The sequence below is a fragment of the Narcine bancroftii genome, chromosome 2 (genome assembly GCF_036971445.1).
Source record: "Narcine bancroftii isolate sNarBan1 chromosome 2, sNarBan1.hap1, whole genome shotgun sequence".
NCBI classification, from domain to species: domain Eukaryota; kingdom Metazoa; phylum Chordata; class Chondrichthyes; order Torpediniformes; family Narcinidae; genus Narcine; species Narcine bancroftii.
Genome location: NC_091470.1, coordinates 326,412,679 through 326,440,239, shown reverse-complemented (window position 1 = coordinate 326,440,239; position 27,561 = coordinate 326,412,679). Strand labels below are relative to the sequence as shown.

The 27,561-nt window shown below is 40.1% G+C and overlaps 1 protein-coding gene across 3 annotated transcripts in view; it reads right to left on the bottom strand.

Moving 5' to 3' along the window:
- Positions 1-27,561, bottom strand: part of LOC138755631 (matrix metalloproteinase-16-like) — a 258,984-nt gene that overhangs the window by 39,433 nt on the left and 191,990 nt on the right. The gene's annotated exons all lie outside the window — the stretch shown is intronic.

Below are 27,561 nucleotides of genomic sequence, written 5' to 3'. Positions count from 1 at the left end.
AAAAGTCTGTGTTCTCTGGAGTTTAAAAGAATAAGGAGAGATCTCATTGAGACATAAAATTCTTAACAGGGTTTGATAGGTTGGGGTCACAGCCTCAGAATAATGGGTATGCTATTTTAAACTGAGATGAGGAGAAATTTCTTAACTCAGAAGGTGGCGAACCTTTGCAATTGTCCATCTTGAATCAGTATATTCCTTAACAATTTCAAGGTTGCAGATTCTTTTATTGTCATGTAATAAAACAGAAAATGTAATATTGCACAAAATTTTCTTTAGTCAACAAAGATTCACCATCAGCAGAAATTGCCCAGCACCCTTACAATCAGTGAAAGCAAGGCAAAAGAGAATCTCTCCACAGTCACTGAGTGTCCATGGATTCACCACCAGCCTCTGCAGCCACATAGACTTGGGCCAGCAGACCAAGCTCAAAATCCAAACCTCTAACAGGATCAAGAAGCCTTCAGAGCCCTGGCACTCTCTCGCATCTCAGTTCTGATACCTGGTACCCCCTTCAACTGGTCTCGAGCCAGTCCCCAGCAGTCAGCAGCCTGGTGTGAGTCCCTTGACTGCATTTGAAAGCAGCCTGCAACCTGCGAGGGTTCTTCACCTCGAATCACCAACAGCCTGCAGCCTGTGTGTTCTTCAGCATAGAGCTCCTCGCTGGTCCACTACCATGGACACTGTCTCATACGGTTGCCCCCTCTGCTTCTCCTTCTCAAACAGGGGTGGTCTCCCTGTTTTCTAGTGCTCTTTGCCAGTCCTCTGCACTCCTCAAGGCCACTGTTGAACATAGGCACCACCATCGTAGGCCCAGATCCCATGGACTCAGGATTTTAAAATAAACCCCAGTCACCTCCTGTAACAGGTGTTTAAAGCCTTTACGGAGCCATCGGTAGTTGGACTGGGTGGTAGAACCTTGCGGAGGAGTGCTGCGTCTCTGCACCTCACAGATTCACACCGGCAGCAGCATTGCCTTTCTTTTGTCATCATCTTGAGAAATAGCAGAGCAGTTTCAAAGGGCCCCAATCGCCTACTTGCTCCTATTTCTTAAATTCTGCTGTTAATTTCAAATGCTGGCAATTGAACTAACAAGATCTCATTTTAACCTAGCTCAGTGGGAGACTGATGAATACGAATGGATTGCACATTTTATGGCTAATGGAAGTAGCATTGGATTGAGTGTTAAAATGGCCTCAAGAATGCAAAATAGTTGCAAAATACTTTTCTATTGGCATTTTATATGTTATATAATTCATTCCGTTTCTTGATAATGGTATATCTTTTATTTTTCCTGCCTTTTTGTCCCTAATGGACTGAAAAGATTGACCATCTTTTCAAATTGCATCAGTTCTCTATCTAGAAAATGACCAAAATGGAATTCAAAACATGTATATCTGCTTCATATAAAAGCCAGTTTCACTTCCAAATTCAATGGCATGGGGATATAAATATTGCTTTTTATTTTGTAGCCAGTGTCAAATTTGCAGTGGGAGCCCGTGACCAAAAGAATGATTGATGTGCAGTTCAATGACCCTTTGATGACTTGTTAATTTTGCCAAAAATCTCTTGTCAGGATTATATTTATTTTCGTTGGTTGCTTAAGCATGTGTGGAGTTATGTGAGGTTCATCACAATTCCCTTACTTATTTTGACAACATTTTGGATAAACTGATGATCCATGTAAAAACTTCTAAGTACTCTGTATGATACTTTTATTCAATATTATAGAAGAGCTTGTGTGGTAGAGTGAAAATGACAGTGGCTTCTTTAACTGAATTACAATGACCTTCTCATCTCCCAAAGCTGTGAAGAGAACTTAATGTGACAGTGTCAATTCTTTTTCCAGTGCACAGGTTCTGAAAACCTGATGTTGCAGAAAATCTTGTACCACAGATCACTCTAAATAATTCATTTTGCCTTGTGAGGTCTGATTCTATGTGTTACAAAACAGTTCTGACTTTAGATACTTGTGTATAATCTCCAAGCAACTTCAAGATCTCACCTGTATTTTTCTGCCTTCTATTTTTGCCAGTTTTATAGAACAAAATTGAAATAAACAGTTGGATTATAAATTGTGTCTGTGAGTAAATCTCTTAAATGTTCATCACAAACCACTTGTGAGAACTCCAAGTAAAAGTGTTCATAAGGCTGTGGATTATACAGTTTTGTATAGTTCTTTTAAAATGGCAGCACATGTAGTCATTGTGGTTAGGAAGACATGCAAGATACCAGCTTTCATTTGTTAGGGCATAGATTCTGCTTCATATCTTTATAAAACCTTGGTTAGACTTTAGCTGGAGTATTGCATGCAGCTCTGGTAGCCAAAGCAGATGTGATAGTACTGGAGAGCATGCAGTAAAGATTCGCCTGGCTTGGAGCAGTTTAGTTATGAGGCAAGAATTGAGAAGCTAGGTCTGTTCTCATAGAAGAGGAGATTATGAGAGAACATGATTGAGATATATAAAATAATGAAGGGTATTAATAGGATAGACTGATCATTGACTTCAGGAGAGGGTCAGAGAACTCACACCTGTACTCAGAGATGGCATTAAAGTCAAGAGAATGGAGATCTTCAAGTTTGTAGGAATAAATCTGTTCAATGACATGACCTTGGACAAGCATTCAAGAAACAGTCAAGAAAGCACAGAAACATCTCTACTTCCTCAGGAGACAAAGGAAGTTCAGCATTTCCTCCTTGTCCCTCTACTACACCACCAAAAGCATACTTGCTGCGTACACTAGAGCATGGTACGGGAGCTCCTCAGTTCAAGATAGGAAGAAGCTACAGATGGTAGTGAGTGCACCTCAGAACATAACAAAATCATTCCTCCTCTCTATGGACTCCATCTACATCTCCTGCTGCTTAGAAGAGGCGACCAACATGCCGAAGGTCCCATTGCACCCCAACACAATCTCTTCTGCCTCTGGCGAGAAGGTTTAAGTATGTGAAACCACACACTAACAGGTTTTTAAAATAAAATTTAGACTTACAGCACCGTAACAGGCCATTTCGGCCCACAAACCCATGCTGCTCAATAACACGCAAATGAAGAGTGGAGGAAACTGGAGCCCAGGAGAAAAACCCACGCAGACTCGGGGAGAATGTACAAACTCCTTACAGACAGTGTGGGAATCAAACCTGATCGCTAGTGTTGAAACAGTGTTGCACTAACCGCTACGCTAACCATGCCACCCACAGTTAAGGACTTAAAAAATTTCCACCCCATAGCCATCAATCAGGTTCCTGAGAGAACCCCATAACAATGCTATCATTCTGCCCTTGCTTGGTGTAAATTGATCTTCCTTTTCATTGTAATCCTTTCTCTATATATTATGAGTATTATAAGCTTTATAAATGTTAAAGATAAACTATTAGCGTGTTCACAGAGGAACCTTTCTCACTGTACTCACTGTACTTTAATAACATTGAAAACAAAGGCCTCTTGCTGTTTAGGTTAAACTAAACTAACCTCAACTGAACTAAATTAACCTGCAAGAAAATTTCAGAGATAGTTAAAACAAGACAACAGGACTTGAATAAAAGGGAAGTGATTCTTTTCTTCTCTTCATACTTTGATGAAGGGCTCAAGCCCAAAACATTGGTAATATATTTTTATCTTTGCTACATAAAGTACACTGACCTGCTGTGTTTTTACTCCTATGGGCACTGTTCATTGTGACTTTTTGTTTGCCTTACAACAGACAAAAACGGAAGTTTATTGTGTATATTATATTTTTATGTAATATTACATTTTTTCAAATTTTATTTTATTAGCACATATAACAAAATTGCATACAGAACCAAAAAATTATATATATCAAAATCAATACTTTTTTAAAATCATTTTCTCCCCCCCCACTCCTTCGCACACAGAAAAACCCCAAGAACAGAGCAAGAATAAAAAAGGAAAAAAGCAAAGAAACAAAGAAAGAAAAGGAAAAATAATAGACTGATTTTTAAACAATACTGGATATTGCCTTATGAATAAATTGTGACCTAATTATTCTAACACTTACAAGTATCATTTTTAAAAAAATATTAAGTATATAGTAAAATAAAATGCTACTGTGCAATACATAACACTTAATCAAAATCTAAGCATATATGTATTAAAAAACACACACAAACAACATCTAATAAAGTAACATAAAATGAGATACATTAAGGTGAGGCCGGAGAGTGACCAAGTTTGCACCAAGTTCTACCAAGGATTAGGCCAGATTTAAAATTAAATTGGTTTCAAAAATAATTTTTAAAGATTGCGCTGGTAGTTGCCATGAAATGTATAGCCATTTCATGGAAATTGGATACGGATTTGGTATTTGATAGATGGCATGGTGAAATGCAAAGTTGTACACCTTTGGAAAAGATTACATATAATTTAAAGGACAAATATGATATTGTTTTGAATATTTGGTTTCCATATATGCAAAAGATTGGTGTTATAATTTTATAAGTAATTATAAATATGCCAAATGGTAGAATTTGGTGCGATCAATGTATTATTACTTGACAATAAAAGGAACCTTTGATTCAGAGCATATATGAGGCATCCTTGCCACCCAGAGAGGGCACTGCTTGAAAGAATAGTTGAAGCTGGCTCATTGTCAGAATTTAAGAAGTGCCTAAATGTCTATGAACAGTGGTGGACAACAATTACATTTTGGTTTGGTTGTACATTTTTCCTGAAAATATTTGATAAATCCCAGAGGACAATTGATCAGTCTGAGATTGCTTATGAATGGCAAACATATTTGGCTCTTTTATAGACTTGTTTTTTTTAAACAAATCTCGTGAAATTATAAAATCAACAAAAGAAAAATATGAAAAAAAAAGAAAGTGAAATGAAAACAATAATTTTGAAAATATTGATTTTTCTTAGAAAGACTGAAAATGTTTTAAATATGCATTAGATATTTCAATCTTAAATGTTTAAAGAGTAATTTCTCATATTGCTAAAAAAAAGATTTCTTCCTAAAATATGAAACATCTTTTCTTTAATATGTTCATGGACTGACTGCAATATTTCACACAGACAGCAAAATGCAGATGCTGGCAAATGCAATAGGCCAATTAGCATCAGTGGGAGAAAAAGAATTGTCAACATTTCAAATTGGAATGAAAGGTTCCGACCTGAAACATTGATTATTTCTCCCACAGAAGACGCTAGGCCTATTGACCTCCTACAACAGGTTTGGCTCTCTACCATCATCTTAATCTTTCAACATTTAGAGTGGCTGTTGGTTGGGTTGAGTTCTGAGGTTTTCCCACCAACTTTTGATTTGCATTGTTCATTGTTTACTCTTTGTATGTTTGCAGAAAACATAGCTCAAAGGATTGAAACAAAAAGTTGCAGCGCTTTATTTCCAGAATGGTTTCCATGCTGAGCGAGCAGGATCAGTGAATATACTTAATATACCAAGAACATATGAAGTAGGAGCAGGAATAGGCCACATGGCCCTTTGAGCTTGCTCTGCCTTTCAACGAGTTTTTGGAACTTAAAGTCACACTTTCTAAACTTATTCAGATCTCACAAAATAGCACTAGAGAAGCAATTCTGTACCAATTCTCCTGTGCATGAAATGAAAAGATGTCAAGCCTGTTTTCAAGTGCAGACTCAGTACAAACCAATCACTGAAAAATAGAGATCATGGAGCTGTCCCAAAAGTGGGCTCAGAAATTATTTATAATGTTGGGGAGAGTTCTTGATGCTTATTATGTCAACAAGAGCAATTTATTCTATCCGAGAATAAACTTTACATCACCAGCAGCTGCCCTTAGCTCCTTTTTGGGATGAGAGTTTGATCAGCTATTGTGAGGGCTGATGGTCAGGACTGGGTGTAGGATTAGAAATTTCAATCCTGGCTCCACAAAGCCTTTAGCTTCTTCTGAAAGAGATACGGAAAAATTCTAATTCCATGAAAGGTTGAGCGAATAAGACCTCCCATCTCTCTAGGAGTCTACAAAAGTCCACATGGCTTTAGCAGTGAGAGAAATGCCTGTGTAGATTGGGCACAGCCAATTTGGTGCCCTTTCCTCCCTTCTTATGCCTGAACAATGAATAGACCCACTTCAGTGCTTCATCTTTTGCTTTGCGATTAATCATCATTTGTTTTGTTAAAATGTGGTGAATCTGTGATTTTCCCAATGAAATCTGAATAAAAGTACTGTAAGTTTGTCGTTTCAGGAAGCAACATATCATTTTTGCAAAAAAAATAATAATTATACATCAAAATAGTTCTCTATGGATTGTCACCTTGTCATGGTAGAGAAGCTTGTGTGGTCCTCTGATCCTGAGAGTGATGCCATCTGGAGCTATTCCTTGGCAGTAAGGTCAAGGGCAAGGTCCCTGATAAAGAACAATCCAACCAAGACCTCAACAGTGGATCAAGCAGACATTACTCTGAACTCAATGGCTATGAAGGTGGATGAAGGCTACAACAAGTCTATCAGCTCCAATCATGGTTTCCATGCCATTGGAATTAGTTGACTGATTTGTGAAGTATTGTGTGCTTCTTGGAGGGCAACATCAAGGATGTGTTAAACAAATACACATACAGGCAGCTTCGCTCTTTGGATCAATGGAACAAAGACCATCATCCTTGACTATGAGGGATAGCCACAACATCAAGATAAATATGCCAAAGATCTTTTATAAGGAGTTACATTTTTCAATTATATGGTTTGAAACATGATCAATTTACTTTAGACATGCAGAAAAAAGTCTATATCTGAAAAAAGAGCATTAATACTGGGGTTAAAAGTGGTTTCTAGAGCAGTTAGGGATAGTTTACACATGGCTATGGAATTGGTCTGCTTACATTTGTGGTAATAAATTTAATCTTTTATTTCTTTGAACCACATTTGGATATTTTCCTTATGGGTCTTTTGACAATAATTGTAGTCCTTTATTCCTTTGAACAAACTCTTGAATAAAATTATTTTGTTACTAACTAAGCTCAGCTTTTTGAGTGTACATTGTAAACTGCCTTTGAAGACTGTAAAAATATATGACCTCAGTAAAGTACATGATCAACAAAGCTTATGCAAACCATGTATGTCTAATTGTGATCAAAAACATTCATATTTCTTTTTTCCAACTTTGTGGATCTCAGAGAAGTACTGTACATGTTGAAGAATTGTTTCACTGTCTATATATCACTTACAGTTGGATGGCAGAAGTGGGCCATTGGGATTAGTGAGTCCATTCATCCAGATCTTGATAAATAGGGTTTTTGAAAATATTTATCTTTTATAAACTTTGAAGGTGTATTTTTTATTGTCTGAGTGAAGTAAGGATGCCTTTGCAGCAGACAATATTTGACAAATTTTGTGCATTATTACATTTTGTGTATTAATGCAGATTACGATTTATTGACAGAGCACATACAATCCTGAGATTCTTTTTCCTGCAGGCAAGGCAGAATGATCATTTAATGAGTAGTGCAAAATATTGAACTCAATATACACATGGAAACAAATAAAGAAATGTAAACAAAGTGACTTTGCAAGTCAGAGAGGGAAAAAAATTAATAAAGTGTGAAAGTAAGAGTCTCTGATTGAGTTTGTGGTTGAGGAGACTGATGATGGAGGGGTAGCAGCCGTTCCTGAATCTGGTGGTGTAAGTCCTGTGACACCTATACCTCTTTTCTGCTGGTAGCAGTGAGAAGACAGCATGTGCTGGGTGATATGGATCCTTGATGATTGCTGCTGCTCTTTTGCTTGTGATATCCTGGGCTGTGTCCATTACCTTTTGCAGGGCTTTACACTTAGGGGCATTGGTGTCCTCAAACCTTTTGTCCCCATTGTCATATTAGTTCAGGAAAATAAAGGAATCTTGAGGATTGATGAGGAGGTGATAATGTGTGATTTGTTTTGCTTTGACTATTTTCCCCGGAGTGAAGTAAGCAGAGAGGTGATGACTTACAGAATTCAGAAGGGCATTGATAGATTGTCACAGTTCTTTTCCTCAGGTGGGGTTGTCTAAAACTAGATGACTTGGGTTTAAAGTAAGAGGGGAAAGTTCTAAAGGAGAACTGAGGGGTAATGTTTTCACACAGGGGGTGATGGAACAAGCTGCTAAAGGAGGTGGTAGAGGCTCGTACAATTATAATGTTTACAAGACCCATTTGGACAGGTACATGAATAGGGAATGTTTGGAGGGATATGGGCTAAATGCAGGAATTAGTGTAGAAAGGCATTTTGATTGGCATGGACAAGTTGAGCCAAAGCGTTTGTACCTGTGCTGTATTACTGTATGAATTACAACATAAATCACTTCATCAGCAACTAAAATGCAATCATTGGATGATTTGTTTGAAAAGTGTCGGTGGGGGAAATTTGGCCAATACTGAATAAATGTAAGGGAGACCATTAATAGAAGTGTTAAGCTATAAAATGCTAAATCAAATCAATTTTGCCACATCTGCTTTGCCCGTACAGTAAATTTATGCGCCAGTAAATATATGCACCAGTTCCCTTTCAGGTAAGCAACTGACGCAGGAGACATATTTATACCTAATGAGTAGGCATAGCAACAAAGAGATGTGACAACTGATCTGAATTACGTGGCATTTAAATCTCACTCTCCAACACCCTTCATAATAATGGCTATTGCATTAAATAATTTTAATACTCCAAAATGTATGATTGTGGATTTATTGGGATGTGAAAAAAATAAAAATTCTTAAACCTGTCCATCCACAACTTTGCTCCAATCTGTCCAATCTATTTTAAGTGGGCAGCAAAGGAACACTCAGGAGGTAATTGCTCATTTAAATATTATGCTTCCATTTTAACATAAGCCCTGTCTTTCCAAGTTTCCAAGTTCTCTGGGTACCAATAATCACAGATAAAAACAACTGGATCCAATAGTGAAGGTCCCTTTAATTCATTGCCACTGTGGTTTCTGCTCATCCTACTAAGGTAAGATCTCCCAATGACTAGAATCTTTTTATCTCTCCATACCCTGATGCCTCTCATTTCCACTCTATCTAAGTCTTAAACCAGCTCTGTTCCCAGCTTCCCTTTTGAATGAGTTTCATGATGTCTCCAACATTCCGATATGTTGTGTTTCATTCATCCATATCATCTCCAGCCGCTCCAGCACCATCCATCTCACAGATCAACGACCTCTTGGAATGTGTCCATGTTTCTGACCAACACCCACCAGCACCCATATGCTGCCATCCCAATATCCGCAGTGACTTGCGGCCAATTCATGAGCTGCAGACCTTGATTCATCCCTCCCATTGCTCCACTCTCCAGCTGCAACCTGATGCCATACGCTCCCTCCCTCCATGCTGGACACATTCTCTGATCACCTACGATCAGGAAATAGAGACTGAAAATGTTTATCAGCTTCTGGCATGAAAGGCATTCCTACTCCCTTCCTGCCTTCAAATTGATATTCACAGTGAAATCTTACCTTGATAATATTTACAGTATGTACTTTCTCCTCAAATGACTTTGTACATGAACCAATGTACAGACTTAGCTCTGGGAAAGGTAAATAAGAGTTGAATGATCCCTGCCAATTTGAGTGGACTGGTTAGCCATCATTGAATAAAACCAGTTAGACTCTTAACAATTCATATAATTTAAGTAATTTTTAATGTGGATTAAACATTAATGGAATTGATATTTTAAATATCATGAGAGAAAAGATGGTCATACAAGATCAATAGTGAGAATAATATTTCCTGATGTTAATTAAATTTGCCATTTTTCAGAGCTTGAAGCTTGACAACACTAAATATTAAACAGCTCCGTCCTGGCAGTCATAGTAAAAGGGAAAGTGTCTTCTGGAATAAAATGGATATGGTTTCTTTTTCATTGCAACTACAATAACTGAAAGGCTCCATCCCAGAAATAGCCTGGTGAATCTTCTCTGTACATTTTGCACGCAGTCACATGATTGATATAATGAGGTAATCAGAAATGCAGTCTGATTAAAGTGTGATACAGCTGTACCAAAATCACCATGTAAATGTAAAAGTAAAGGCTCCATAATTGTCATGTAATAATAGACTTTGTCCCCCACAAATGACAAGTATTCCTTTTGACTTCAAAGCTACTTTATCTGCCTGTGCTGTTGGCTTCAGGAAACCTTACATTTGCACACACAAACTCTCTGGTCTTGGTACTTCCCAGGGGTCCACCATTCATTGCAAATCATAGAAACATAGAAGATAGGAGCAGGAGTAGGTCATTCGGCCCTTCGAGCCTGCTCCGCCATTCAACGAGATCATGGCTGATCTTAAAGTTCAGTACCCCGTCCCCGCCTTCTCTCCGTAACCTCTAATACCCTTATACTGAAGAAATATATCTAAATATATTTAATGAACCTGCCTCTACGGCAATGAATTCCACAGATTCACCACCCTCTGGGTAAAGAAATTCCTCCTCATAAAAAAATTCCTCCTCAATGTATACACATATACATATACATAAATATACATAAATCATCGACAACCAATTTACTGTGGCTTCAACAATTGCATTGGTAGAAATCATTGCCTAGAAAATCATTTAAGGATATATGTAATGATATTATTCCACAGGTAAAGGTACCTTTGGTGTATTGCATGGAACTTAGATCATGCAGTTTGGGGAAGCTGTTGCTTTCATGCACAGGACATGGTGGTAACTCTAAGGCCCAAGTTTGGAAGGACTGCAGGTAAATGAAGTAACTAACTAAATGTTTGGATCACACCGCCAGCGACTCAGGTGCAAATCTGGCACTGTCTCTAAGGAGTTTGTACATTCACCCTGTGTCCACATGAGTTTCAAGTTCAAGTTTAAATTCAAATTTATTATCAGAGTACATACAAGACATCACATGCAGCGCAAAGATTCTTGTACTTGCGGGGCAGGCAGAATTTCTACTTATTGGTAGTACAAAAAAAATGTACTCAAGAAAAAGATACAGATATAAAGAAAGAAATGTAAACAAACTGAATGTGATAATAGAGAGAAAATAAATATTTAGTAATGACATACCATCATTTACCACAAAAGATGGAGGTTGTGAAACTGATAGGCTTTTATTGACTATAGACTGGCGCAACAACCAATCTCATCAACTGATCATGGCAGGAAGAGTGGGGAGCTTGCAAGGGGTTATGGGTCGGATCAGTCTTATGAGGTGTGTCCATCCAGCAGTAGCCAATCACAGAATAACAGTGGTTTACCACATTCACTCGCTTTTTAAGAAGTCTTGCGGGGTGAGAAAAAAAAAAGAAGCAAATATATACACATATACATATTTTACAGATCAAGTTTGTCAGGGGGTGTCCTCTGTCAACAATGTGGTAACAGTTGGGGCACCGTTGGGGTGCCCTGGGCAGCTTGTGTGGCTGGTCTGTTGTAATCGGTTACAATTCGCTGGGGGGAAGGGACAAGTGAATGGAGAAGGGAGGATGGTACTGGTGCATAATGGGTGACAACAGTTTACGGAGGTGAAATGTGGTCAGCAGCAAGTTCAGGGACCCCCAAGATGGCAGTGGGGGGGGGGGAAAGAAGGTGTTTCTGTGGGTGGTCGATTATGGTCGGAGGGGTATCCAATGGTGCCAAATCCTGGGTTGAGACTGTGTCATTGCACCCATCGAGGAAGGCTATGTAGTACATAGACCTCATTCACCCTTCTGTGATACTAAACCTTCAGTGTACCCATGGCCTCCGCATACGATTTGTTGTCATTGATCATTGGGAAGACCAGGGGTCTGACTCATGAGGAGCTTCAGTCTGTCCTCGTCTGTGATAACAACATTCGCAGTCGCCATCAAGAAGTTCTCAAAGCAACTTAGCCAGAGTTCAAACGTGCTTGGGGCATCAGAGGATCAAGGGTCTATGTTGAGTCTCTCTGGTTTCAGCTATTGCTCCATTTTCTTTGAAAAATATAGTCCATAAAAATTATGCACCATCAATTACTACAGAAGACTGAGGTTGTGAAATTGATAGGCTTTTATTGATTATAGATTGGACTAGCAACCAACCTCATCGACTGATCATGGCAGGAAGAGTGAGGATCATGCAAAAGGGTTATGGGTAGGATCAGTTTTGGGAGGCGTGTCCAGCTAGCAGTAGCCAATCACAGTATAGCAGTGGTTTACCACAAGTAATAAATAATGTGCGAAGTAAGAGTCCTTAAATTAGTCTCTAATTGAGTCTGCTGGTGCAGGAGTAGCAACTGTTCCTGAACCTGACTATATGGGTCTTGTGGCAGCCTCTTTCCTGATGGCAGCAGAGAGAACAGAGATTGTCCTGGGTGGCATGGATCCTGAATGACTGCTGCTGCTCCTCGATGGCTGCGTTCTATATAGATTTTCTCAATGGTTGGGAGAGTTTTGCGTGTGATGTACTGGACTGCATCCATTATCTTTTGCAGAGCTTTCCACTTATTGGTGCCCCATAACAGGACACGATGCAGCCGATCAGCGTATTCTCCATCCACTACACATCTGGAAGTGTTTGCCACAGTTTCCAATGTCATACCATACCTTCGCAAACTCCTGGGTGCTCTGGTTTTCTCATACATTCTAAAGATTTCCAGGGCTAGTACGTTAATTGGTCGCATTTGAGCGCCATGGGTTCATGGGCAGGAGATCCTATTACTGTGCCGTATCTCTAAATTAGTTTTGTTTTAAATTAAATTACTAAATCATCTGAGTGTTTTGGCAGGGAAGAGAAAGGAACTGTTTAGGATTCTGATACATGGGGCAAGGATTGATTCTTTGAAGTAAGATAAAACTTGGCCTGCATTAGCAATAAAAGCAGAGAAGCACAACAGATCAGAAGCTCATAAGCATGGACTTTCACTAAAATGTTGCATATAATGCTGTGCATTTTTATGATTTTCTATTTATGTACTGCTGATCAATGCAATATGAAGCCCTTTGTATTTATAAAGAATGTTTTATTAACGACCATGGGTATTTTCAAAATATTCCCTGATTAAGATGCAAGGCTAACAATTGCAAGTGTCTTCAAGGTTTGTTATTGTATTTTCCAAAGAAGGTGGAGGATGTGAACTCTAAAATCAAGAAGGTCTCGGGCTCAAGTTAAAAAGCAGGCTCTCAACAAAACTGAAAAGAAACGCACATTTCCAGATCAAGTTACATTCCTAACTTCAATTTCTGGGTAACAAGATTTTGTGATGAATCTGTAGCTCCACCACTTCAACCAGGCAATGAACGTTTTTGCTGCAGGCGTCTTTTTATTCATGGAAATTCTGTTAAAACTGAACAAATTCTAATTTACAATTTGCCCATCAGATATCAGAATCAGAGCAGCTTCTGCGGGCAATAATAGTTCCCACGGTGTCAGTTTAATTGTGGCATGGGGAACTTAAAATTGCAGCAAATATGCAAATTTTCTCCACAGGATGACTTAATGCTCCATAAAAGATGGAATAGAAGAAATGATTACATGCTGAAAGATTTCTGTCTGCTCGAGGCAATCTTGCACAATTGGAGGGATATAAAGATTTTTTTTTCCTACCGATATAAAAGTTTAAAGTGAGATTTGCTGTTGCTCATTACTTGAATTCTCTGTCAGATGAAAAAAACTTGATTATTATTCATAACTTTTCTAGCATCAAATATCCAGCCTTACAGATAGAAAATTTTGAATGTGAAATGTAAAATATGTGAATAGTAGGGCAGTCAAATTATTTTAAGATGCAGGAGTGTGGAACAGTGAAGCAGAAGTTGGTTAGTGGGCTCCTTGAGGATGTTCCATTTTCAATGAGATATGTCTCCCAAATTAAGATTGGGAGACATACCTCTCAACTCCAGCAACCAAGGTTCAATCCTGACACCTCCTGCTCTCTGTGTGGAACTTGCACATTCTACTTGTAGCCAATATATTTTTCTCAGGGGCTCTGGTTCCAAAGACATTCCTTAGTCTAAGTCATTCCTTAGTTTTGCTAGTTAGTAGATAAACTGCTCCTAGTTTATGTGGGTGGTGGAAGAATGACTGAGAAGTTAATGGTTATGTGATAGATACCCATAATAGGCTATAGGGGAATATGTGGGGGAATGGAATTGATAGGATTGTTCTGTAAACTGGCATAGATTCATTGAACCAAATAGCCAGCTTTTATGTCATCAGAAATTATCTCCATGTTTTCAATTATACCTAAATATCCATTAAATTCTCATCAACATTCCCTTATAGAAGATAGTTCAGAATTTCTGTCATCCTGTGTGGAAAGAAGTATTTCTTACTTCTAAAAAGTTTGGGCTCTGAAATTTGTACAGTGCCACAAAACAGAATTTTTGAGCACTTTTCTTAATAACAGTGAAAATCATTAATGAGGTGTATCTTTGCCACGAAGAATGCTGAACGACATGTTGAGTTTTTCCAGTATTTTTTAAAGTTCAAAGTTATTGTCAAGACTAAAGAAATTTTGGGCGGCAGGGTTAGCATGGCAGTCAGCGCAATGCTATTACAGCACCAGTGACCCGGATTCAAATCCAGCACTCTCTGTAAGGAGTTTGTATGTTCTCCACGTGTAGGTTAATTAGAATATTTGGCCAGCACAGGCTCATGGGCCAGAAGAGCCTGTTACCTTGCTGTTCGTCTAAATTTAAATTTATAAAGTTTGCACTTGATATCACATACAACCCTGAGATTCTTTTTCCTGCGGGCCAGACAGAATTCCTAATTACCAGTAACTGTAAACTGTACTCAAGAAGAAAGAAATGTAAACAAACTGACTGTACAAACATAGAAGAATACATATTCAGTAATAAATAATGAGAAAGTAAGAGTCCTTAAATGAGCGTCTGAATGATTCTGCTGTTTACGAGTACGAAACCTGTTGCACCTATACTTATTTCTTGATGGCAGCAGCAAGAATAGAGCATGTGCTGGTGGTGTGAATCACTGATGATCGCTGCTGCTCTCCACCGGCAATGTTCCATGTTGATGTTGCTTTCAGCTCAGTGGTATTGGTGCCCTCATACCAGGCTGCGACGCAGCCAGTCAGTATCCTTCCCAATACACATATGTAGAAGTTTGCCAAGGTTCCCAATAACAGACCAAACCTCTGCAAATTCCATAGGAAGTAGAGGCATTGATGTGCTGTCTTCATGATGGCATTTGTATGATGGATCCAGGAAAGTTCCTTTGAGATAGTGACCCCTAAGATTTTAAATGTGCTCACCCTCTCCATCTCTGATCCCCCAATTATCACTGAATCATGCACCTCTGGTTTTCCTTTCCTGAATTCTACAATCACCTCCTTGCTCTTGGTGACAGGTTGTTGTTACTACATCATTCAGCTAAGTTTCAATCTCGCTCCTGTATGCTGACTCATTGCACTTTACACAATACACTTTTGTGCATTAAACTACAATCACAGTAGGCACTTTTAAGTTGCAGCACCTGGGTAGCCCTCCTGGGACCCTGGTGTGATTACTGGGGCAAATTTTAAGCTGCAGGATCGACCCATTAAATCGTCAACCCAGCGATTTAAGGGGATTCCCAACCCCGAATGCACTCAGGGGAACTATCAGTAAGTTTCCCCAACACCCCCCCCCCCGACCAGCAGTCATTCACCCCCCCGACCCCTCTCCTATCCCCCGCGTCAGCGACCCCTCTCCTCTTGCCCATGGCAGTGACCCCTCTCCTGCTGATCGTGGCACCCCCCCCACCGTGACATCGACCTCTCCCCCCACAGCAGCAACCTCACTCTCCCCGATTGTGGCCACCCCTCTCTCCATGGCAATGACCTCTCCCATCCCTTCTCCTCTCCAGGCCCCACGGCAGCATCCCCTTTCTTCCCCCATCAATCATGGAAGGCACTTCACCCAGGCGTTTCCCTGTGATGCCAATGCGCAAGCACTGACATCACAGGAGTAACTGGGTTGGCCATTTTACTGTTAAAGCCACCGGTGGACATGTCCTGGGTAAGTTTAACTGGGTTCCCTGACTAGCTCTCAGTTAGGTCAGGGACCCGATTGGATTTGTTCCATGCTGACCGGGTCAGACTCTTTCAAGCTGTCACACGAGTGGGGCGTTAATTGGGCAAATTGCCCGGTTAACCCCATTTTACACAGCAGCTTGAAAAGGCCTAGTGTCTATAGACTTTCTTGTTTAACAACAATCATTAATAAGATTTGGCTTTTCTGGTTGAGAACTTTATGTAGCCTTAGTTATTATTCTGGTGTTGCAAATAATGTCAGCCATTGTACTACTCCCCAAATCTGTTCCTAGACAAGCTTTCCACCACATTGACTTACATCACAAAAGGTACTGTCCCTACACAGAGAAATCACCTTTTATTCATTCTTATGTCTCAAAGGGGAAGTCATTTAGGTGTAGGCTATATGTTGTAAACAAGCCTTGAATAGTCTCACCCAAACTAGAATTCTAGTCAGTACACTCCCCAGAATCAATTAGTCAGAAATGACAGAAAAAATCCTACCAAAGGGATTGCACGACCATCAGGCCTGGAAGTGAGCAGAGGGCAGCTTGGTCAGCATAGCAGTTAGTGCTATGGGGTTACAGCGCCAGCAACCAAGGTTCGAATCCAGCACTGTCTGTAAGGATTTTGCATGTTCTCCCTGTTTCCGTGTGAGTTTCCTCTGGGTGCTCCGGTTTCCTCCCATCGTTCAAAAACTTACAAGGGGTGTAGGGCAATTGGATGTAATTGCATGGCACAGGCTCATGGGCCAAAAGAGCCTGTTACCTTGCTGTAATTCTGTATGTACGTATGTCTGACAGAAGGGGTGGCCACTTCGGGAGGCCATCATCTGTAAGGATCCTCTCTGAATGCTGTCACTATTAGATGTGCGGCACTGCAGCCAAATGCTTCTTTCAGTTGTGAATGCAAATATCACCTATATCAAAAAAAATTTTGCTAATGGAACTTTTGAAAGGCAGCAGTGAGCAGCAAATTGTCCTTGATGATATTCTTACCAAGAGAGAGCCTGCAAAGATTTTGGGTCAAGGTTTCTGAGAGTTAGGGTAACGATAACTAAGAGAGATCAAACAAGTACCCTGTCTTCAAAGTGAAGGCAGGTCAACTGACTCAGAAAGCTTGCTTAAGAGATCTTAATGGCTGTGTCTGCTGCAATGTATCACATATGACTCTTAGCTACTCTCTGCAGTATTAATGAAATCAAGAAAAGCACAAACAAAGTGGGGAACCTATCACTATTGATACAGGTATATGCGATTCTGGCATTCTCTATTAGAAAAGGCATTTGGCTGCAGTGAAGGGCTGACAAAAGCGTAGCCATTCATCGATGCTCTCTATCTATGTGATCAAATTTGTTTAAACTTACAAATTCCTTGAAATACAGTCCTACTCTGTGCAACCTTTCCCCCACTGAATTTGGGATTTTATTATTATTGAGGTAAATTTACACAGCAATTTTTCCAAGGTGTGGTGCACAGAGCTCCTCATGTTTCTTCATATGTGGTCTAGGAAAAACTTCTTATAGCTATTATGTTACATCTATGGCTAACTCCAGTCCTCTGGTAATAAAGGACAGCATTCTATTAGACTCTTAGATGTTTTCTGTTCCTGACCATAACATATAAATGTTTTGTATAAGTGGGTTTCAACATCTCTTTGGTTATCCATGATTTCTTGCTATTTAGAAAGTACTCTGCACTCATTCATTTTTAGATGCAAAATGGATAAACTCATAATTGTTGAAGCTGAAACTTTTCTGCCACAGTTTACCCCATCTTACCTCTGAAATGTAATGTTCCATATCTGCTGCTTATAAAGTGGTTGATCTTTATATAATTGGCAAATTTCGATATGTGACTTTCCTTCCCATAATCTAAGTTATTATTAATACATTAAATAATTGTAGCTCCAAGATAGAACTTTACCAATAGTAGTCTTTCCCTGGCCATATCAGTGCTTTCTAATGATACTAATTTCTGAGCAATGCCTGCTCACATCTTCTCCAGTAACTGACCTTGATTCCATGAATAGCCAACAAGTTCTAATGAGGACCTTCATCAAATACTTTGTGGTACAAGTTGATATAAACCTGTCCCCAGGACGGCCAATATCAGACTAATTTGTGGTTAAATTAATTTGCAGATTTTCCCCTAATAAGTTCATACTTCTCTGACAGTTTATAAATCTTGTTTCTAAGAATTCTCTCCAATAGCTTGCCCGCTAGCATTGAATTCTTGCTGGCCTATAATTCCCAGAATTATTTCTGCTATGTTTGTTGAACAAGGGAACTAAATTTTCCTTCCTTGCATCCTCTATAGTCTATATCATTCATGTGGCTAAGGAGAACGCAAAGATCATCATCAATACGTTAGAAATCTCCTTATTACTTGCTATATTAATGGGGTATATCCCATTTGGGCCCGGGAACTTATCTATTCCTTTTAGAAACTCCAACACTATTTCTTTCTTAAACTGAACATACTCCAGCATTTTAGCCTGGTTTTCGCTTACAACACATTCATCAAAGTACCTCTCCCTAGCATACTCTGAAGCAAGTTAATCATTAAGAATCTCCCTATGCTCTCCATCTCTAGGCATGTGTTTCCCACTTAATCTATGACCTGTGCTACTATTAGACTAATCATCCTATTCTTTACATATGTGTAGAATGCCTTGAGGCTTTTCTTAATCCAACTTTCCAAAGCCTTCTCATGTCCCCTTCTGGCTCTCTTCAGTCATTTTCAAATTCCTTCTTGGCTACCATATAATTCTTCTGGGCCCTGCCTAATTTTTGCTTCCTAAACTTTAAATATGTTTCCTTCTCCCTCCTCACTAAATGATCCAATCTTGCCAACCTCATGCAAATTGACCCAAAACATCCTCTACATACCTGCTGTGCATTCCTCTGAACATCTGCTCCTAATTAATGCTCTCAAGTTCTTGATTCATACATCGTCATTAGCCCTCCTGTAACTAAGTGGATTCCCATATTGTCTGATACATGACTATGCTAAAAGTCAGGGCATTGCGGTCACTATCTCTGGGATGCTTGCCCACTAAGAAGTCTGCCACTTTTGCATTGAATGATAACTTGAATGAATGAGTTGAATGAAAGGATCAAGTAGAGTTTTTAGGAAAATTCTTAAAAGAGTCGGAAGTGTAGAGGTGAAGGAGTTTAGAACTGCAGAGTGTGGTTTGTGGGTGTGTGTGTGCACGTGTGCTCGTACATGTGTGTGGGTGTGGATATTTGCGTGTTCATGCTTGCATGTGCACATGTGTGTGTGTACCTATGTGTGTGTGGGTGTTTGAATGTTTGTATATGTATGTGTGGGTGTTTGCATGTTTGTGCATGTATGTGTGTGAGTGTGCATATGTATGTGTGGGTGTTTGCATGTTTGTGCATGCATGTGTGTGTGCGCATACATGGGTGGGTGTGTGTGCATGCACATGTGTGTGGATGTGGGTGTTTGCTTGTTTGTGTCTGTGTGTATATGTATGTGTGTGTGTGTGTGTGTGTGTGTGTGTGTGTGTATACGCACGTGCATGCATGCACACACATGTTATGTGTAGGAGTGTTTGTGCATGAAAGGCACCAAAGTTTCTCCTGTATGGTCTGACAAGTTTCATTCCATTTGTTTTTACGGTAAGCTAAAGTCTTTAATGTGATTTCCACAGCTAAAAACTCTGAAACATGAGTAAGTAGAAAAACAGACACTGCAGTGATTGGTTCAATCTGCTGAACTGACTACTGGGTCCCACTAGCATAGTTGGAAACATTGTATGAAGTGAGAATAAATGAATAAAATTACGTGTGATAATAACATTCATTACAAGATGTCTTTATCCTAGCCACCTGGTCCCAAATGTAATGATGAATCTTAGCTACAGACACTTCATCAACAAAACTAGGAGTCAATGATGAGCATTCCTGCTGCGTTAGTTTCCTGTGGAAATGGAGCTTCACAATTTACGGAAGCCTGTGAATCAACTTGATGGTAACTATTTTTAGAGTGCATCGTGAAATAATATGCTCTCACTCTCCAGTATTCCAAATGATCAAAACCAAGACACAGGCTGTGCCAACTCTTCATCTTATTAAAGAATTTCTGAGTGAGGAAATAATATTTTTGGCAGCTCTACAGTGAAGTGAAATAACTTCTTGAAATACTATGCTCAATAGTAGCAGCCTGGCTATTTATATGAATGCTCTCCACATCATCATATGATAAAATTCAGAAGGGGTAGGAACCATAGGTCATATTTGACTTTTATATATGCACTTTAATTGCTGAAATTCCACCTTATAATAAGTAAGTAAACACTAGGTCTATACTTGCTATATCATGGCTAATTAGAACTGAAGCTGTCAGCCCCATGACTCTCGAGACTGGATACAAATAAGTCTTATTAAATCTGGAATTGATGCTGGAAATCTTGGCCAGACATTGTTTTGTAAGGACTGTGTGATATTTTGATTTTATGAACTTCATTGTAGAATGCAATGATTTACAATTTGCACACTGGTCTTCTTGAGGGGGGATACTTTGCCCCTGGCAGAACTTTTGATTGAAATCAATTATATATAGACAAGGTTTGTGCATTGTTTTTTGAACCTTGTCCTCCTGGGTTTGAATACTGTAATTCAATTTCAACAGCAGATGTGATCGGAAATGCAGCTTGGGAATTGGAAATTCTGTGCACAGAATTTAACATTTATAAAGTTCACCAGGCTTTGGTGCTTGAAAGATTCTTGTCGCTTTTCAGAGAGAATTTTGTTGTACGATGGATACCCAGCTACTTCAGTGTCTTGCTGACAAAACTTGCCCCATCAGGGTTTTCTTTCAGGTCACCACAGAACTCCTTTTTATTTCTCTTATTTCAAGTGAAACATTAGTCAGTCAGTCCTCTCCTCTTGCATGAACCACAAGGGCTTTGACCAGGCTGAATCAAGCACTTACCATCTTCCACATGGGGTTTTCCACAAGCTTGTCCTGTTCCAGTCCCAGCTACTGTTGCTGGCTGTAACACTGTAGAAGTGATCTCTCTCTCTCTCTCTCTCTCTCTCTTTCTCTGAGAGAAAGCCTTTGTGACTCTCTGCTTGCAAAACAACATGACCCTCTTAGAACAGCTCCAGACAATCTGTGGCTCCAACAAGATCTTTCATCTGTTGCCTTTTTGTAAACAACAATCCATTGGTGAAGTCTCTTGGGCACTCTCTAAAGCTCTTGCAAAGACTGTTGGCCCCGACATGTCTAGCATGGGGCAGAGCTCCAGTATTTTAAATAAGATCTGTTTTAAAGTGTTTGTATGTGACCTACTCTGACAAACCCTTCCCAATTTATCTCCAAAAAACTTATCTATATACTCTGTCACAATGGGATCACATTTTAAGTGTCTAATTGGGGCAATATATTTTCTTACCACAGCAGGTGCTCTATCCATTGTAGTACTGAAGAGATAATATAGTATTCCCCAATCTTTTGACAAGGGCATTCTTTTTCTCAACTCTGTGGACCAAGTTCAACACTTCTTTCTTCAAAGTTACAGCAAACAACAACAAACAAATATTTCTACTTGTGGTTTATCATACAAGTCTGTATATTTGAAGCTGAACACTAAAGAATTCTTCAGGCCATTTTATTTCTGTTTGAAACAGGGAATATGCCTTTCTGCGGGATGGAACTTTTCATCTCTAAAGCTTTGTGTGACAGCCAGGTCTACAATATTTTAACATGAGCGGTAATCCCTTAAATCTCTGTGACTTTAAAACTAACTTCTGTTCTGTTAGCTTCATTTGTGTTACTGGTTGTTCAGACATACCTTTAATGCAGTTTCCCTTCTCTTCCCCTCATTCTGATCCATGATTATATTTTTAATTTGATTTTGAGCTCATCCCTTTGTATACAATTATGCTTTGCAGATGATGCCCAGTAGTTTGCTGTCTTTTACAGCAAATCCAAATTCTTCTTCCCAGTCTGGCTTACAATACTGATTTCATTTTCATGCTCATGTGTCATTCATAAAATTACTGTGGTTAACACAGGTGACATGGTTAACAAAGTGGTTAGGGCCATGCTATTACAGCATTAAGGACCAGGGTTCAAACCCAGAGCTGTCTGTAAGAAGTTTGCACATTCTCCCCATGACATGCCTATGTTTTCTCCGAGTGCTCCAGTTTTCTATCACCTCCAAATTATACACGATTGGTAGGTTAATAAAGTGTAATTGGGCAGCGTAGGCTTCATGTCCCTTAGGAAGTAGTGATCAGAAGATGATTGAGTACAATTTCAAATTTGAAAAGGAAAAGCTGCTATCAAGTGCATCAATATTTCTTTGGAACAAAGGAGATTACAGTGATATGAGAGAGGGACTGGCCCATGTTGACTGGAAAAGTAAGCTAGATGGAGGGACAGCAGAGCAGAAATGGATGATATTTCGACAAGAAATAAAGAAGATGCAGGATAGATATATTCCAAGAAAAAAGAAAACTATGAGTGGAAAAAGGCGCAAATGTGGCGAACAAGAGAGGTTTAGGCTAAACTAAAAGCAAAATTGAGGACATACAAGGAAGGAAAAATTAGTGGAAAAACAGAGGACTGGGAAACCTTTAAAATCTTAAAGAAAGAAACAAAGAAAGTCATTAGAAAAGAAAAGAGATGAATTATTAAAAGAAGTTGGCAAAAAGCATACAAAAGAATACTAAGTTTTTTTTTAATATAAAGAGTAAAAGAGAGATGTGGTAGATATAGGACTGATGCTAGAGAATTTATAATGGGTAATATAGAGATGGCAGAGGAAATAAATGAGTATTTTGCTTCAGTCTTCACTGAAGAGGACAATAGCAATGTACCTGATAGTCAGAGGTCTCAGGGAATAGAATTATTCAGTCAAGATTATTTGAGAGATAGTGCTTAGTAAGGTGAATGGACTAAAGATAAACAAGTCTCCTGGACTGGATGAGGTGCACACGTGGGTTCTGATAGAGGTGGCTTTGGAGATTGAGGAGGCTTTTGAAATGATTTTCCAGAAATCAATAGAATGGCATGGTTCCAGAGGACTGGAAGGCCACAAATGTAGTTCCACTGTTTAAAAAAGGAGGGAGGCAGATAAAAGGAAATTATAGGCCTATTAGTCTGACGTCGGTAGTGGGAAAGTTATGGGAGTCGATCCTCAAGGACGAGGTTATGAAACACCTCGAGGTGCTTAACATGATAGGTCCAAGCCAGCATGGTGTCATAAAGGGAAGATCCTGCCTGACCAACCTATTGAAATTTTTTGAGGTAATCTCAAGTAGGATGAACAAGGGAGAGGCTGTCGATGTTGTGTGTCTGGATTTTCAAAAGGCCTTTGATAAGGCTGCTTAATAAGATGAGAACTCATGGAATTACATGAAAGATATTAGATTGGGTGGAGCATTGGCTGACTGGCTAAAAGCAGATCCTGTTTTGGTTGGTTGCCAATTACTAGTGTGCTCTGCAGGGGTCAGTGTTGGGGCCACTTCTTTTTACAATGTATATTGATGATTTAGATTATGGATTGAATGGTTTTGTAGTTAAGTTTGCAGATGACACCAAGATAGGTGGTGGAGTAGGAAGTGCCAAAGAAACCGAAAGATTGCAGAGAGACTTGGACAGCTTAGGAGAGTGGGGAAAGAAGTGGCAGATGAGATACAATGTTGAGAAATGTACATTTTGAAAGAGGAGATAAGCAGGCAGATTATTATTTGGATCGGGAGAAAATTCAAAATTTGGAAGTGCAAAGGTACTTGGGGGTCCTCATGCAGGATAATCTAAAGATTAACCACCAGGTATGATCGACAGTAAAGAAAGCCAATGCTATGTTGGCATTCATTTCAGGAGGAATAATGTATAAGAGTAAAGAGATGTTGAGGAAGCTCTATGGGCACCAGTGAGACATTATTTGGAGTACTGTGTGGAGTTTTTGGTCCCTTATCTTAGAAGGGATGCACTGATGATGGAGAGAGTACAGAGAAGATTTATCAGGATGATTCCTGGAATGCAAGGACTAACACATGAGGAACGATTAGCTCATCTTGGACTGTATTCATTGAAGTATAGAAGAATGAGAGGGGATGTCATAGAACCATTTTGAATGCCGAAAGTATTGGACAGAGTAGATGTAAGTAAGATGTTTCCCTTGGTGGGTGAATTCAGGAAAGAGGGCACAGTCTTAGAATTAGAAGTTACCCATTTAAAACAGGAGAAATTTCTTTAGCCAGTGGGTCATGGATTTGTTGAATTTGTTGTCAAATACAGGTGTGCAGGCCTGATCATTGGGTGAGTTTAAGGAAGAGATTGATAGGTATCTAATTAACCAGGGTATGAAGGGATATGGGAAAAAGGCCAGAAATTGGAACTAGATGTGAGAATGGTTTAGCTCAGAGTGGAGTTGCGGAGCAGACTCGATAGGCCAAATGACCTATTTCTGTTCCTTTATCTTGTGACCTTGTGAAGGGCTTTCTATCTTGAAGTTACATTAAATTAAAAAAAAATTAAAAATGTGAAACCAGATAATTGAATCTCAAAACAGTGAGAATACCTTGCATGACACTGGTCAGATCGGTTAGTGTGGTGGTTAGCGCAATGCTGTTACAGCACCAGCAATTAGGACCGGGGTTTGAATCCCACATTGTCTATAAGGAGTTTGTACGTTATCCCCGTGACTGCATGGATTTTCTCTGAGTAATTAGGTTTGCTCCCTCCATTCATAAATGTACCGGGGGTTGTGGGTCAATTGAGTGTATTTGGATTGCATGGGCTTGTGGGATGAAAGGGATGTTACCGTGCTGTATATCTTTAAGATACAGATATGCAATCAGCGGAAATATTCTGCAGGTAACTAATAAGCCTGCCCCTGGATGAATACAGTTGGACCATCATTGTGTCCCACATTTTATGGTGAGTCTAATGTGATTAGAGGGCAAAATGCATAGGACATCATAGCATCTTCTTTCCACCATGAATGAGTGTCTACTAAAGTAAGAGAATACTTTGTGTTGACAACATAGCCCTCCAATTGCATGCCTGTTGAGGTCAAAGGGCACAGAATGCTGAATTCACAGCTCCCCATAGTCATTAAGTGACAATATTAAATGTGCTGATACCACAGTAATGCTATTTGTTCCATTTGTGCTGTCTCTGTGTGTATGGCTGGCCTGCCTCCTTACTGACTAACCCTGTGACTCCTTCCTTTGGAATTTCTTAATAAAGGTGGTTACGCCCAATTTCCTCCTTCATTACAAACCCTGGAATCAGGCCAGCAACATGAGTGCACCCTCAGTCTCATGGGAATAAAAGCCTGTATTCTGGCATCTTCCAGTCTTTTGAAGTTACATTAGTGTATCATTAAACTACCAAAATTTAGTTTGGTTTGAACTCTTTAGCACTTAAAGTATAAAAAATCCAGCTACGATTTTTGAGTTGCAGTTTGGCCACCTTTATTCTAAATTAAGTTCATTTTCCATCATTTCCTTATCTATATAATGTCTGTCCAGTTAAATGCAGATTTATTATAAAGTGCATCTCCTTAAAGGACCTTGTTAGAAACAATTGATACAGATCTATCACCAATGTACATAGTGTATATAGTTACTGTATCTAGACTGTGCTTACAGCGATTGGCTGAGAGCTAAGCCACACCTATTGTCTGGGCCTTAAAGGGTTGTGTCCCTAGCCAGGTCGGATCATTCCGGACTGGTCGGCCACCTGTGAAGAGCTCCTGTATTTTGCTAATAAAAGCCTTGGTTTGGATCAACAAGTCTTTGATTCTTTCAACGAGCTCTACAATTTTATTAGCAAAAGAATTTTTTTGAAAGGGATGGAGCGTTTAACTCGGCCAGAAAAACTTGATATCGACCCACAGTCAGCTACAGCCTTCAAAGCCTTTAACTTCTGGCTGCTGAACTTTGAAAACATCCTGAGATTCATTGAGGTGGAGGAGGATAACCAGCGTCTAACAGCATTGCTGTCTATGGTATCCTTGAGAGTCTACGAGAACATCCAGGATGATGACCGCAGCCATAAAGGTACTGAAATAACTGTATAATCAACCGGTGAACAGAGTTCATGCCCGGCTCGTGCTTGCTTCGAGGAAGCAACAGCCCGGCGAGTCCAGCAGGGCATATTTACAAGTATTAAAGGTGTTGGGCAAGGACTGTAACTGTGTGGACAAAACTGCTGCCGAGATCACAAACGTTCTCGTCCGGGATGCCTCTGTGGCCGGGCTCCGAACGAACGAAGTGAGGCTGCGCTTGCTCGGGCGAGGGGTAGAAAAACTAGAGGACGTGGCCCGGATTGCAATCACAATGGAGGATGCGGCCTTAAAGTCCACCAAGCTCTCTAGGGACTGGACCCCTCGTTCTGATGTGAGTAGAGTGCCCTTCTACCCTACCACCCCCTAAGATACTGACGGCCTGTCGGCTGCTGCTACCCTGCCCCGTGCGAACCCAAAATGTTATTTCTGCGGGAGGGTCAAGCACAGCAGGTCCCAGTGCCCAGCAAGAAAAGCCAGGTGCCAGAAGTGCCTTACACTTCATCCGCTCCCTCCTATGTACTGCAACAAATGCCACCCCCCAAGAAAGGATGTTCCTTTTCCTGAGGAAATCCAAATCAGGAACCACTGTACCAGCATGGCTCACCGACCCTAGCCACGTCCTTTTGCGACGCCACGTCCGGCACTCAAAGAACGACCCCTTGGTCGACCGAGTGACTCTACTCCACACGAACCCACATTACGCCTACGTTGAGTTCCCAGACGGGCGGGAGGACACTGTTTCAATGCGGGACCTAGCTCAGGACGCAGTAGACCCAGCAAACCCCCCCAACCTAATCTTCCCCAACTCTTTATTCCCCAGGCCCAGTGCCGCAACAGAAGGACCAACAGCACCCCAACGACCCGGGCCACCCTGCTGACAACACGACTGGGGAATTGAGCGACGGAGTAGTCGCACCCGACGAGCCCGCTGGCGACACCACTCCAGCGACCCCAATCCCGGCACCACGGCGGTCACGCCGGATGGTCAGACCCCCCTCAACGCTACAGTCCTTGACCTACCCCTTCCTTTCATTCTCCAAGTTCTCCAAGAAGGGGTGAATGTGATAGTACAGATCTATCACCAATGTACATAGTGTATATAGTTACTGTATCTAGACTGTGCTTACAGCGATTGGCTGAGAGCTAAGCCACGCCTATTGTCTGGGCCTTAAAGGGTTGTGTCCCTAGCCAGGTCAGATCATTCCGGACTGGTCGGCCACCTGTGAAGAGTTCCTGTCTTTTGCTAATAAAAGCCTTGGTTTGGATCAATAAGTCTTTGATTCTTTCAACGAGCTCGACAACTGGCTTTCTACTTTAAACTTGATCTGAAAAATTTGGCTCTCTGAGCTTTTAAGCTTCTACTATCGGTCCTTACAGCATTTTCTCTTCATTTATGGAAATTACCAGATAGATGCTCATGAGTCTGGAAAGCAGAAGCAGTTTTCAATCACAAATTATACAATCTTTAAATGTAAGCACCTGTAACTTCAAATAAAAAAATGATTCCCAATCAAACAAGTGCTCTCTCTTCTCTACCTTTTCATTTTCACCTGATCTTCCTGCTGTGGCCTAGAACATG